General features: G+C 42.7%; 1 pseudogene; it reads left to right on the top strand.

Moving 5' to 3' along the window:
* Positions 1–9,091: 9,091 nt before the first annotated feature.
* On the top strand, positions 9,092–10,254 carry LOC125592049 (annotated as a pseudogene).
* Positions 10,255–14,041: the final 3,787 nt, after the last annotated feature.

The following is a 14,041-nucleotide window of genomic DNA, read 5'->3' as shown; positions in this document are numbered from 1 at the left end:
GCGATGACAATGTTTCACTGGTTAACTAACTAGATCTTGGATCTCAACTGTCATCTTTTGATCACAAGAAAGTGTCGATCGATGATCCTATATGGATATCGATTGATACACCTTTTGCAAAATATCGATCGATTGTCAGAAGACAATATCGATAGCTTCTAGCTAAGCCCTAGGCGCGGGTTGATAATGCTCACTAGTCTCCTAGATCAGCGGTTAGCTCACTCTAGCAGTCCTAGCATGACAGATTAGATTCAGGACATGATGATCAAGGATGCTTGACACATGCTAATTCCTTGGTTCATGTTCTAGTTAGCAAGGCTAAAACATGCATTAAGAACAATCAATAAATGAATATCACAACTCAGCAAATCTATAGTTGGGGCTAGTCCCTCTAACCTATTTGAACACTGAATCTAACAAGTAAACTACTCAGACATAGCTAAGCAATTCATGACACAAAATATAGATAAAAACTACATAGAATAGAATAGATGAATCAATGGAGTTCCAATCAAAAATCTCTCAACGATTTTCTCTCCTAAAACTCTCTCTCCCTCTCTTTTGCTGAAAGTAAGAATACAATGGTGGCTAAAGCTCTCCATGCCTCCTAACACTTAGGCAAGTATATAACTATTAGGTTAAAAACTCGTCAGGGGTATTCTTGTAATTTGGTGAAGCCTTGAGTTTAAGTCGGCTGGAACCAAGTCGCGCATCTCGCGTCTCGACATCGATCGATAGTACAGGATGTATATTGATCGATTGCTTCTTCTTCGTATCGACCTCTAATGATCAGCTCGGATGAAATCTCTTTTAAGCTCTTAAATGCTCCATAATCATCACTTTACTCCAAGATACTTCTGAACCTGAAAACATACCTAATAGGATAGAATATATAATATATAGATAGTAAAACACTTATATACCATGGATGAAAATGGATCGAATCCATGGTATATCGACTCCCCCAGACTTACCCTTTTGCTTGTCCTCAAGCAAAACAAACAGGCAGTCTCTCTGAAAGAGGTTTGAAAACAGCAGAGACTTACAGATTCAAAACATAGAAATCACCTCTACAATTTCGCAAACCACATCTAAAAAGTCCTAATCACAAAAGCACATTATGCAATATCCTAGCTTAGCAACCAAATTCAACTAGTCTACAACTCAGCAAATCCTGTCTGACATTCCCCTCTACTAACCTCATTTCTTAGCATAAATATAAAAGTGCATGCTTTACCTTGGGAGTATCGATCACATGATGCAAGGATTTTCAGACAAGTATCTGGAACTGCAGGTAAAAGTTAGTTCCTAATTTCTCTCTTGAGTCAAAGTCTGCTTCCATTGCAGGATCAGTGACCAAGATTGGACAGGCTTCCATGAATCAAGACTTAATGGTGGTTGCCACCAAGCCCTGTTCACTTCTTTTTGACCTATATCCAAGAATTCTTTGTGAAGCGAGCCTTGAAGATTGCCGCCTCCAAGTCCCATTCGAATTCTTTTTATTGGAATCTTTATGAATCAAGCTTTAATGGTTTTAGTCACCAAGTCCCGTTCAGACTCCTCCTAACTAGATCCTAAGTTCTAATTAAGTAATAAATTTTGGATTTTTTTTTTTAATTTTTTTGATAAAAACTAACTACTCTAGGGTCAAAATAGAGAGAGGAAATATGATAAATGAATCTACACAAGGCGTTACCTTCCAGACTTGTCTGAAGAATCCGATCCCATGTATACCAAGCCCCAAGACAAGCGATTATGTCAGGTTTAGTGTTGGAGGTCAGCTTTGGTTCCTTCAAACAGTCAAGGCAAGTGTGTATAGTTGACAGGTTGATCCACTTTAGCATCTTTAGTACTATCTGCAATCAGTAAATCTAGAATGGTGCTAAAGAGTGGCTAGACATTCAAGTATAAATTAATAATAAGATCATAGTCCCTTTCACATAGCTAAGCATAACTTTATTAAAATCTTTTTATAAATATCAGAATAAATAATATCAGCAAACCTCCCCACAGACTTAAATTACACTGTCCCAGTGTAACACAGTCGAAGTTATGGTGGAAATAAATCATAAGTACTCAATGTAACAAGTTAGGAAGATAAACCTGACCGGAGTGGGAATCAATCGATGTGCATCGGTATGCATCGATCATCGTATGTGATTGTAGGTCGATCGATGTCGACGTCTCGTCCACGGTCGATATGTTGGTAATCATCCTACTTGGGTCTTGCAATAAATCTGAAAGAATGAAAACGAAAGTAAATACTAGTAACTAAGAAAACCAATTAAAATTACCTAATAGTGGGTTGTCTCCCACTCAGCGCTTTGTTATAGTTATTTAGCTTGACTGTGGAGGTGTGTGGCTAGTTGGTGGAAAGACAGCTACTTGTTGGAAAACAAGAATCCACCTCATCTCTGCACATTCTGGACCAAGCTGCAATGAAACTTCTTGTGGCTTCATCATTTCTGGTCCATCTCTCATCCATTTTCTGTATTGCATTTGAGATGTTTTGTAGCCTTTCTAGGATGTTTTCAATGCTGAACTGATGCCATCATATCTTGCCGTATGCGTATGCTGATAGCTCGTTCCGTTCCTCATTCATTGACTCCATTTTGTTTTGTATCAGCTGCTCGTCGTCTGGTGTAGACGTGGTATTGATCGATGCGACCAAGTGTTTATCGGTCGATGCTGATATATGGTGTTGAGATGCGAGTTGCCTCTGAATGGCTTTGACTTCCTTCTGTAACCACTCTGCTTGGCTATCCAGTCCACCGAGTCTGACGTCAAATGGAAAGTAGATGTCATCACACCGCTTCTCAAGTCGTTCTTCCATGGTGTATATATCTGTGTAAAGCTTTGATGTGATCTGATCAACTTGTGTACTGAATATTTTCTATAGGTTTCTTGCCGTCGAGCGATGCCATGCGGAACCTATCGATCGATGTTGAACCTTCTTCCTGAAAATCATGTTGATCATTAAGCTTGCCAATGTCCCTCTGGAAATTCATCATCTGTGTAGACAAGGTGTCCAAGTATCGCATTATAGGTGAGGTGAAACGGTCGTGCGTATCCTCGTATGTTTGTAACCTATCTTCCATGGCTGCGAACTTGGTGTCGATCGATGTGATGGTGCAGATATCGATCGATGTGGCTGGTTGTGGATCCTTCTTGCGAATGGTTTCCAAATCTTGTTGTAGCAGATCAATTCTCGTGCTTAACCAGTCCACATTGTTGTTGAGAGGGTTGTATACGTCGTTAATCCTCGTGTTGATGTATGCGATCTCCCATTCATCCTTCTTCTCGGCCAAACTTTCCGGTTCTGTAGGGATCTGAGATGTATGTTGCTTGATGTCGATCGATGTAGATTTGTTGGCGTCGATCGATGGTGATGTCGTTGCTTCCTTCTCAAGGTTGTGCTGCATACTCTCAATCTCTGTCCTCATCTCTGCCATACTTCTGAAAAGATCATTGTAACATCTATCCAAAGGCTGATAGGTGTCATCTACCAATGTCTTGAGTTCATCTCCTAGCTTTTCTTGAGCTCCACAAATACCAGTCACCATCTCATTAATCTCATCCTTGGTGTAGATATCTGGTGCTAGTTTTGTAGGTGTGAAAGAAGTGGCATGTTCTGGAAGACATATGTGACTCTCTTCAAATAGGGATGCTCTCTCCAGAATTTTTCTGATGTTTTCTTTGGTAACAGGGATCATCTCACCAGCTACGCTCCGTGCATATCCAAACTCATCTCTGTAGACACCATATTCTTCCTTTTGTTCCCATCTGAATTTTCTGGCTCCATAGATGTCATAAGCGCGATGTCCAAATTCGTAACGTCTGTCGATCGATGGTAAAGGTGCCTTGTCGAGCGACATTGGTGTTACCCTGTCGAACGATGTAGGAGCAACCTTTTTCGATCGATGCTTGGCCAACTGGTCGGCATGATTGGTGTGAACCAATTTCTGTTGTGTCAGTCCTTGGATATTCGTCTGGAACAGCTGGAATGTTGTCCGGAATGCTGCGTTGCTGCATAAACAAGTTGTCTGGTCCATTGGCCAACTGAAGAATATCTGCTATGTCCTCTCTGGATACCTGTAGAATCCTTCCATCCATAGCTCTTGCATGGCCATCTGGGTCCCTGAAAATACCAAATTCATTAGGAGTTAGAAAATCGTACTCAATACTCATATTCTTGTTAGTAAATAAAGAAAGTTTTGGTTTAGAATGAGAATCGATCGATTTGATAATGGAGTATCGATCGAGGGTAAACGTTTGTCTGCTGAATTAGGGTTTTTGGATCGAATCCTCCTCCTGGATGTTGCTTCTGATTGGTTTGTGGGAGCATTAATCTTTTCTACTTCGGTGTCGTGAGAAATAATCTGGGGTGCAAAACTCCTTATATAGGTATTGGTAAACCTACTTGGAATTGGAATATTTCCTTTTTCCTTTTCAAAGGCGGTGGCTTTAATATCGATCGATTTACCAGGTATGGTATCGATCGATGCATAAGAACGTTTTGCTGGATGAGGGTGGGTATCGACCGATGCTGAGTGAACTCTGTCGATCGATGGTGGAGACGTGTTGTTGATGGAATGGCTTGAATATCTGTCATCCTGGATAGCAATCTCTATAGCTCTTTCCTTCCAGTAATCCTCATCATACTCCTCTGTAGGATCCTCATTGGATGAAGGAATTACAGCATCCACTGCAAAACTTTCATGGAATCCACTTTCTGCCCAACTGCCTATTGAATAGTCATCTCATCCTATTTTGTTGGGTTGTTGAAATGCAAAGTCTGGATAACACTGATTTGGTAATGTGAAGTGGTATACCGGTTGCTTCCCGTCGAGCGATGTGGGATAGCGTTCATCGTTCGTCGGTGACTCATTGGGATCGATCGATGATGCAGTGTGAGTGTCGATCGATTCTGAGTACTATGTTTCGTACTCTGCTCCACAATGGCATGCTGCAATGTAGCCAAAATCATTTCCAAGCTCCACGAGGTTGACCTGTTGTCTCACAACTCGAACTGGGTCATAGTGGACATCTGGATCTATCAGTGTCAGACACAATCTGTTGGTGTTCATGTCACATACAGCTCCTACTGTAGCCAGGAAAGCTCTTCCAAGCAGAAGTGAAGAGTTCCAGTTAAGCTTGATGTCCAGGACATGAAAATATACTGGGACAAGGGCATTACCAATCTGTACCTCAATGTCTCTTATGATGCCTCCTGAGCTTCTTTCTAAAAGGTCCACGAAGGTGAAAGATTCTGATGAGGGCTCTATTTTCAGACCCAGCTGGTCTGCCATAACCTTAGGTAGTATGCTGACTGATGCTCCTGTGTCACAAAGTGCATGGAGAAATTCAATACCCTTCACCACACATGGTATTGCAAACTTCCCAGGATCACTATTCTTCTTCAATGTGATCCTTAGTTTCATCATTTCCCTGACATGATGAAACATTCTCCTAATGTCCTCCTCAGTCTCCTTAGTCTCTCTGAAGAACGTCCACAACCGGTGTGTGAAATAAACTTCATCAAAAGGTTTCTCCACTGGGATTCTGAGGACTCTCTTAGTGAAACCATCCATCTCCTTCTCATTAGCTTCCCTCTTAAGGTACTTAGGAATCTTCTCCTTCCTTTTCCTTAACCTTCTTCCTTCAGTTGCCTTATCAACTTGCATAGGCTCTGGTGTATTGTCTGAAGGGTTGGTTGTAGGTTCTGGTGGGTTTGCTAAAGGTTTAGGTGGTGGTCTGAGTGCGTTGATTCGGTCATTATCAATAGATGGTAACCGCACTCGGTAGGTGAGAGGTGCTCGTCGATCGATGGGAGGTGAGGAGGGTTGATCGATATCGGTCTCTCTCTGTCGGTCGACTGCTGGCTCATGCGATCGATCGATTTTGACGTAGAAAGGGGAGAGTGGGTGAGGATGTTTTTCTTCGAATTCCTCATGAGTCATGATTCGAACTGCACTACACTCCGCAGTCAATTCAGCAGATGATATCGATCGATGTTTAGAGTAATCTGTCGATCGATCTTCGTCATGGTCTGTCGAGCGATGTGTATCCATTGACATCGGTCAACACCAATGTGATCCGCCGAAACTCATGGAGCTTTCAACTTCGAAGTCTCCTTCTCCAAGCTTCTCATGCTTCACCACTTGCCAGAAATCATCATCTTTGATGGCATTTATGTGGTGTTTAGCTTTCTCAATTCCTGCCTCTCTAGCCAAGGCTTCTTGCCTCTTTACAGTGTCTCCAGTCTGAACCACTTGCATTTCAAGCTTCCTCACCTAAGTCCCTCAGGTCTCAATTCTTGTGTTCAGACTGTTGTAGGTTGAATCTATCTTCCCATTGAAATCCACAGTGAGTTGTTGCTGTCCTTCCAGAACTCTGTCAAGCATTGCTTCAATCTTGCTTTCCTGAGTTTGTGGTGGTTGATTCTGGTAGAATGAGTTTCCATAGCCTCTGCTGTTGTTGCTGAAAGGTTCTGGAACTGTGAACTCTGGTTACTCCTCTGACCATTGCCATAGAAGTTTATGTTTCCACCCTGGTTTCCAAACCTCTGGAATCCAGTACCTCCAATGTAGTTCACATCTTCTTCTCCTTCTATGTTTACAGCCTCTTCTCCTTCAGCTGAGCAGACCTCCTTCCTAAGAAGCTCATGAACCAAATCTAACTTTTCTCTAACTTCGTCCATCTGCTCCTTCCCTAGGGATGCAACAGACTTCTTCCTCTCAAAGTCAGTGTTTTTGGTGCTTCTGCTGTTTGCTAGATTTTCTATCAGTTTCACAGCTTCTACCGGATTCCTGGTGTTGAAGTTTCCCTCGCTAGCTGTATCAAGAGCCATCTGATACCTCAAGGCGATACCTCTGAAGAAAGTGCTCAGCAGTTGCACTTCGTTGAATCCGTGGTGTGGACAGTCTCGTTGGAAGAACTTGAATCTGATCCACGCATCTTTGAAAGACTCTCCAGTCTAATTCGCGAATGTAGCGATTTTGCTCCTCAAGTCTTTAGAGCGTGCCTCATTGAAGAAGTTTCGCAAGAAAGCATTCTTGATGTCGGCCCAGGATGTTAGTGATCATGTGGGTAGCTGTTTAAGCCAGTGCATCGCTTCTCCAGTCAGAGAATACTTGAAGAGCTTGCACAATAGGTATTCCTCGGGGACTCCATCCATACGAATAGCAGCGATAAGATCCCCGAACCTCTCTAGATGGTCCATAGGATGCTCGTGCGGTAGCCCAGAGTAGGGTATCTGCGACACGAGTGTGTAGTACTGAGGCTTCAGCTCGAAATTCTGCTTCTGAATCTCTGGAAGTCGAATAGCTGATCTGTTGGCGTAGTACTCATCTGGACGATTGTAGTTAGCCAGTGCCCTTGGTTGAGCAGCCTCTTCTACAGGTTGAGCAGCTCCTGTAGCATCAGTATCAGGGATTACATTCCCCTGAGCGTCTTGTTTCTGACCTGTTGCATTACGCAGATGACCATCCTGGTCATACACGTTTCCATTCTCGTCCTGTCTGAGAATAAAAATCGCAACCATGTTTCGCGACTGATGATCGATCGATGTACGCGGTGTAGTATCGATCGACGTCGAACGATGTAAATCGATCGATGTCGAACGATGTAAATCAATCGACGATGAAGGTCGGTGTCGTTCGACGGTTGGGTGCGAGAATAAGTCGACGTGAAAGCTGCTGCGTCGAGCGATGTGGAACGTTGGTCTTTGCGGATCATGCGTTCCAAGTGAGCAGGATCTTCTGAGAATAGCAAGTGTTTGTCCTTGTTGCTTCTGGTACTGCTGGGCAGGCACCTGAAAAGGCAAGAAAATTTTTTTGTGTCAGAATGGGGGTAGAGAAAAGAATAAGAATCAATAAAACTAAATCTAATGGCGATCAAAGCTCCCCGGCAACGGCGCCAAATTTGATACCACTCAAATTACCCTAAGGAGTGAATTACTCTCTCAAATAAGCGGTTCAGTTGCAGTACTTAGGGATCGAATCCACAAAGAGCTAGGGAAACTATTAAATCTAGTCAGGTTATTAATTTTAGGTCTTTGTTGTTTTATAGGTTTAAAAGTAAATAGCAATCCTAATTGAGCAAGTCTATTGCTCGACTAACAAGATGATTGGGGGTGTAAATTTATTGGAAGATATTAGATGCAGAGTTTCTATTCAGGTGTTAGAGATTATAATCCTATAGATGCCTAACAGTTGCATGCATGATATATTAGAGCTCAACTCCTTAATCACAGTGATCAGCGATGGCAATGTTTCACTGGTTAACTAACTAGATCTTGGATCTCAAATGTCGTCTTTTGATTACAAGAAAGTATCGATCGATGATCCTATATGGATATCGATCGATACACCTTTCGCAAAATATTGATCGATTGTCAGAAGACAATGTCGATCGATAGCTTCTAGCTAAGCCCTAGGCGCGGGTTGATAATGCTCACTAGTCTCCTAGATCAGCGGTTAGCTCTCTCTAGCAGTCCTAGCATGACATATTAGATTCAGGACATGATGATCAAGGATGCTTGACACATGCAAATTCCTAGGTTCATGTTCTAGTTAGCAAGGCTAAAACAAGCATTAAGAACAATCAATCAATGAATATAACAACTCAGCAAATCTATAGTTGGGGCTAATCTCTTTAACCTATTTGAACACTGAATCTAACAAGTAAACTACTCAGACATAGCTAAGCAATTCATGACACAAAATCTCTCTATGATTTTCTCTCCTAAAACTCTATCTCCCTCTCTTTTGCTGAAAGAAAGAATACAATGGTGGCTAAAGCTCTCCCTGCCTCCTAACACTTAGGCAAGTATATAACTATTAGGTTAAAAACTCATCAGGGGCAATCTTGTAATTTGGTGAAGCCTTGGGTTTAAAGTCGGCTGGAACCAAGTCGCGCATCTCGCGTCTCGACATCGATCGATGGTACAGGATGTACATAGATCGATTGCTTCTTCTTCGTATCGACCTCTAATGGTCAGCTCAGATTGAAATCTCTTTTAAGCTCATAAATGCTCCATAATCATCACTTTACTCCAAGATACTCCTGAACCTGAAAACATACCTAATAGGATATAATATATAATATATAGATAGTAAAACACTTATATACCATGTATGAAAATGGGTCAAATCCATGGTATATCATTATGTCATGACCTAAAAAGTCCACTAGTTATTTATTATTAATGTTGTTTATCTCATCGGTTTCAGCTTTGTTTTACTTTTAAAAGTAGGTAATTCAATTTATTATAAAAGTCCAAAAACGTTTCTTAACCTTCTTTCCATTCAATAGAAATAGTCAAAGGATTGTACTATCTGCTCATCAATCAAAACACAAACTCGAAAAAGAAACATATATTTGGAGAAATCTTTCTTCTTTTTTTTGCTTATCTCATAATGTCTATAAACCAAGTATTTTTCTTTATGGCGGTTGTGTGTATTGTAGTCTCTGCCAATGCTCAACTACCCCAGTTTTCCATCCCATTTCCTTTTCCATCCCATTCCAACCAAGTCCCGGTATTCCCAGATTACCTGATGTAGCAAAATGTTGGTCTTCAGTGATGGATATTCCATGATGCATTATAAAGATTTACACATCCATACTCGCAGGACAATTCGGACATATAGGTCCTTCTTTTTGCAAAGCCTTTTTGAAAGCCGAAGCCAATTGCTTACCGAAACTTCCATTCAACCCACTTTTTCCTCTCAAAGTACAATGTTCAAGAATTGCTAATGCAGCTCCTCCTACCACAAAATAGAGTTTTACATTAATAGAAGTAATAGCTATGTCGTTTTTATTTTTCAAGGTATTTTAACATTTTAACTAAATTCTACGATGTTATCCTCCAAAAATACGATTATATAAACATCATTTTAGAAGTAAAAAACTTCCAGCATATCCTTCTATATTAACGATGCGGTTCAGGCCTGTGGAGATTCTAAACTAATCTTACTTATAAAACATACTTAAATTATACTACAAACTAAAACTATACAATTTTTGATATTTGGGAAAGTACATGGGTTGCATCTACAAAATAAATATAAAGAAGAATGTGAGAACCGAAATTCATACCGTCGATATCCGTTCAAATTAGGAAAGTTAAGAAAACCCTAATTTCCCAGAGGTCCCGGATATCTGCTAAACCACACGCCAAGCAATCAGAACACGAAAGTAAAGACGAAAAAAAATAAGAAATCGTAAAAAAGAGCAAAAGGAGTCTTATTCCGAATTCGCGTATGAGCGTTACAACAAGGTAGAAGCCTCGGCTATGAGAGCTGTCGGAAAAATTCCTAGTTCTAACAACCTAAGACTGAAAAACCTAGTTGAGTCGCAGCTCGAAATAACAAAAATGGAAAGTTGCCTAAATGCTCTAAGTGCTAAGTTTGTTCTGAAAAAGTTCTCCCCTTGTGCCTCTCGCCTAGAACTCCTTATATACTCCCTCCAAGGTCGGTTTAAGCTTTCTGGAAATTTAACATTTATCCTTTCTCGTGGATAAAATATAAACCGTCGTAGTACTGATGGGCTTTTACCGAATAAAATCGTAAGTGGGCTCTTAGTCCCGTTTTAGGCCTCTTTGGGCCGTTTTTGGACTTATCGCGTTTATTACGATTTTTGAATAAGTTACCGCAGTTTTTATCGTAATGTCTCGACAACAACTTCACTTAGGATGGAGTAAGGGACAGTATAGCCGTAGTTCGTAAGAGGTCGTATCAAGGTTTAGACGAGAGTGCATTAATTGGTGTTGTCCCAACAGTTTCGGGTTGGATCGGCGTTTCAGGACAGACCACTCGACGATCATCGAGTGGTACGATGGTCAGACCACTCGACGATCGTCGAGTGTCCTGCTTGGGTCGACCACTCGACAATCGTCGAGTGGCCTGCTTAGGCCGACCACTCAACGATCGTCGAGTGGTTCGATGCTCGGACCACTCGACGATTGTCGAGTGGCCTGCTTGGGCCGACCACTCGACGATCGTCGAGTGGTTTGATGCTAGGACCGTTCGACGTGTGTCGAATGGCCTGCTTGGGCCGACCAGTGGTTCGATGCTCGGACCGTTCGACATGTGTTGTGTGGGTCGATGGTTCGTTTGCTCGAATGGTTCGACGTTCGTTGGTCGACTTAAGTTTCCTTTCGAGCATGTTTTCGAATGATTGGTTGATAGCTTTGATATTACAGACATATCTTTCGTAAAAATTCTTTTCGGTAATTTTTTTACGAAAGTTCGTTATTTCATTTCTTTTTTAAATATAGTTTCCGTGGGCTTTCAGGCGTTAATTCCGTCGTGACCGGTTTTGACCCCAACAGTTAGCCTCCAGCTCGTTAGAACCGTGTATCGTAAGGTTCTAGCGTGCGGTTAGGCTCATTTGGCAAGTTTAGGCGAGTTGGATGGGATTAATGCCCGAAAGTCCGAAGGTGAATAGTGAATTTTTGTGTCTATAAGTAGATGGGGTGATTTTTTCTCTCAAACCCCACACTTTCTCATTTTCACAAAAGTTCCTTTGAGAGAAAGAAAGAAGAATTCCCTCTCTTCTTTCCTCATCTCTTTTTTTTTTTAAAAAGAAGCTTTTAAAATTTCAAAGAGATGTCTTCCAAGAAGAAAGTTTCGCGAAAGTCCACTCCTCGCAGCTCCAAATCCGAGGATGTTTACGACGAGGAACTTCTCGTCCCGAAGGCCGAGTTTGAGCCTCACTCGGTTGATCCTGCGGAAGGCGAGGCATATTGGGTTGCACGATCTGGCTTGATCACTCCCCCTCTCGAGGCACCTTATCCCAACAGGTCCCATCAAACGATTAACCATGACTTGCCGAGCAGGAGTACGCATTCGTTTCTGAAGATCGTTTGGAAGTTCGCTCGGATTTCCGAAGAAGTGGAGTTTTGAATCTCTGGCGATGGTGAGACTGCAGAGAATCCCACGGATGGCTACTTCACATGTTACGAGGCATTCCTGCTGCGTTGTCGCTTGTGGTTCCCTATTCCGGAGATCATAGTCCGCGTTCTCGAGTGTTTAAAAATATCGATAGGCCAGTTGAGCCTCGCTGGCTTGGAGCACCTCATCGGTTTGGTGATCCTTAGTTACGAGCATGGCCTAACCCTTACCGTTGATCACTTCGAGGCTTTTCTACGTCTGCAGAATGTTTCGGTTTCTATGTTCCGCCTAACTCCCCGTACCAACATGTCGGTGATCAAGAAGACCACCCCTCACGGTAATACGTGGATGAAGTGTTTCTTCTTTGTTCGTATAAACGCTGCATCCGTCGAGGAAGGATGTATTCCGGTGTTTCGAAACAAGTTCAACGATCGCCCTTTCATAAACCCCTTGTACCCGTTTCCTAGTGACACGGTTATCATGCGGGACCTTCTGCAGAATGGTTCATTTTACTGGACGTTCTTCACGCCGCAAAGAGTTCACAGGGCATTGAGGTGTCATCGTGCTGGCCCCGGTGTCCAAGTGGCCGAAGAACTCAGCTCGGATTCGGATGATTCTGTTCCTCGCAGCGTTCCCATGAAAAGGGGAACAGCCAAGCAGTCGAAGGACAAAGGCATTGATCTCAATAATTTTGACTTTCCCGTGGATGATTTTGTGCTGCCCGGATGGGATCCGAACCTTCCTTATGGTGATGGGAGCGGCACAAGCGAGGTCCCCTTTCCAAACGGCGATTTCGATGCGTTCCTTGCCGGGCTGCCTCCAAAATTTGACTTACCTCCATCAGTAGACGTACCGGAGAGATCAAAAGTCATTTTGGAAGGATCATGCTTAATCATTGGGGTTAGTTTCCTTTGTTTTTCGACTATCTTGGATCTGGACTATTTTATTTCCGAGACTCTTAATGATGGTTTTTTTTTTAGGGAGTGAACATGATCAGCTCGGCCCTTGAGGCAAGGACTCGTGAGGCGATGATTTACCGTTTCAAAGCGGAGAAGGCAGAGAACACCCTCGCCCGTGTGCAGAGCGAAGCCATGGAACGAGAGCTGAAGGCTGCTCATGACCACTCCAGGGCTATTCGCAGAGCGGAGAGACGGGGCAGGAGAGAGGTTGCTGCTGTGATGGCGAACCGTGCTTCTCAATTTGCGTTCGAGTATGGCCGTCTCAAGGAGGCGCACTCGATGTTGGGCGATTGTCGAGGTTCCATCGGGTCGTTGTGGAAGGCGCGAACGGATGACTTCGACTTTGATGACCAGATGTCCACCATGAATGGTGGTATGAACGACTATGCTCATGCTGAGAACCTGATCCCTCCAATCGAGGCAAGGATCCGAGGATTCTGGGATCCAGTCCCAGTCTCGCCTGATCGGAGGAGGTTGTGATTGATGTTGCGGGCGAGGATGAAGAGGTGGATTGACCAATAAGTACATTTGGAGCCTACATGTCCGGAAACTGCGTTCTCGATCCTTCAAGGTGTAAGTGGTGTCTGATGGGAACGGGTTCCCCCTTATCTTATGTTCTGGCCGTGTCTGGCCGTTATTATCTATTCTCGGCCGACTGTGGCCTTTATTTGTGTTTGAATTTCGTGTGGGTCGAGATGGCCGCGTTTGTGTTAATTGGGACTGGTCGTTGGTGGCTTTGAATCCCTTACCGCTATGCGGTTTTGTATATATTATGAGTGTTTAAGAGTTTTCTTTGCGTGTGCATTTTTGATTGCCGAGAGGAAAAAATATGAGTTGTCATCTCATACCTAACTCTAGTGAATCGTTGTTTCTGTTAGTTCGTATGTAAAAGTGTAGAGTTTTGTGAACGTTTAGAAACAAACTGGTGAGACATGGTTTAAGATCTCGTATCAATTTTAGATATCATGTCTTGAGATGTTAGAGACTAGAGTGCTGGGTTTAGGGCAAGACCTAGGTTTACTCCTGGATTTAGGGTGTGCGATGACTGGTTCAACTTACATAACCCATTTCAGTTTCATCCTGGTTCCAAACCGATGTAAAGTCTGTGATATGTCATCGGCTTATACGACTTGTTTGGTTGGAACCGAGCATCTCTCCAAGGGCAATTTCTAAGCCTCCTGAAGTGCT

This window comes from Brassica napus, chromosome C8 (assembly GCF_020379485.1).
Source record: "Brassica napus cultivar Da-Ae chromosome C8, Da-Ae, whole genome shotgun sequence".
Classification (NCBI taxonomy): domain Eukaryota; kingdom Viridiplantae; phylum Streptophyta; class Magnoliopsida; order Brassicales; family Brassicaceae; genus Brassica; species Brassica napus.
The sequence above is the reverse complement of the archived record's forward strand: the minus strand, read 5'-3'. Positions and strand labels throughout refer to the sequence as shown.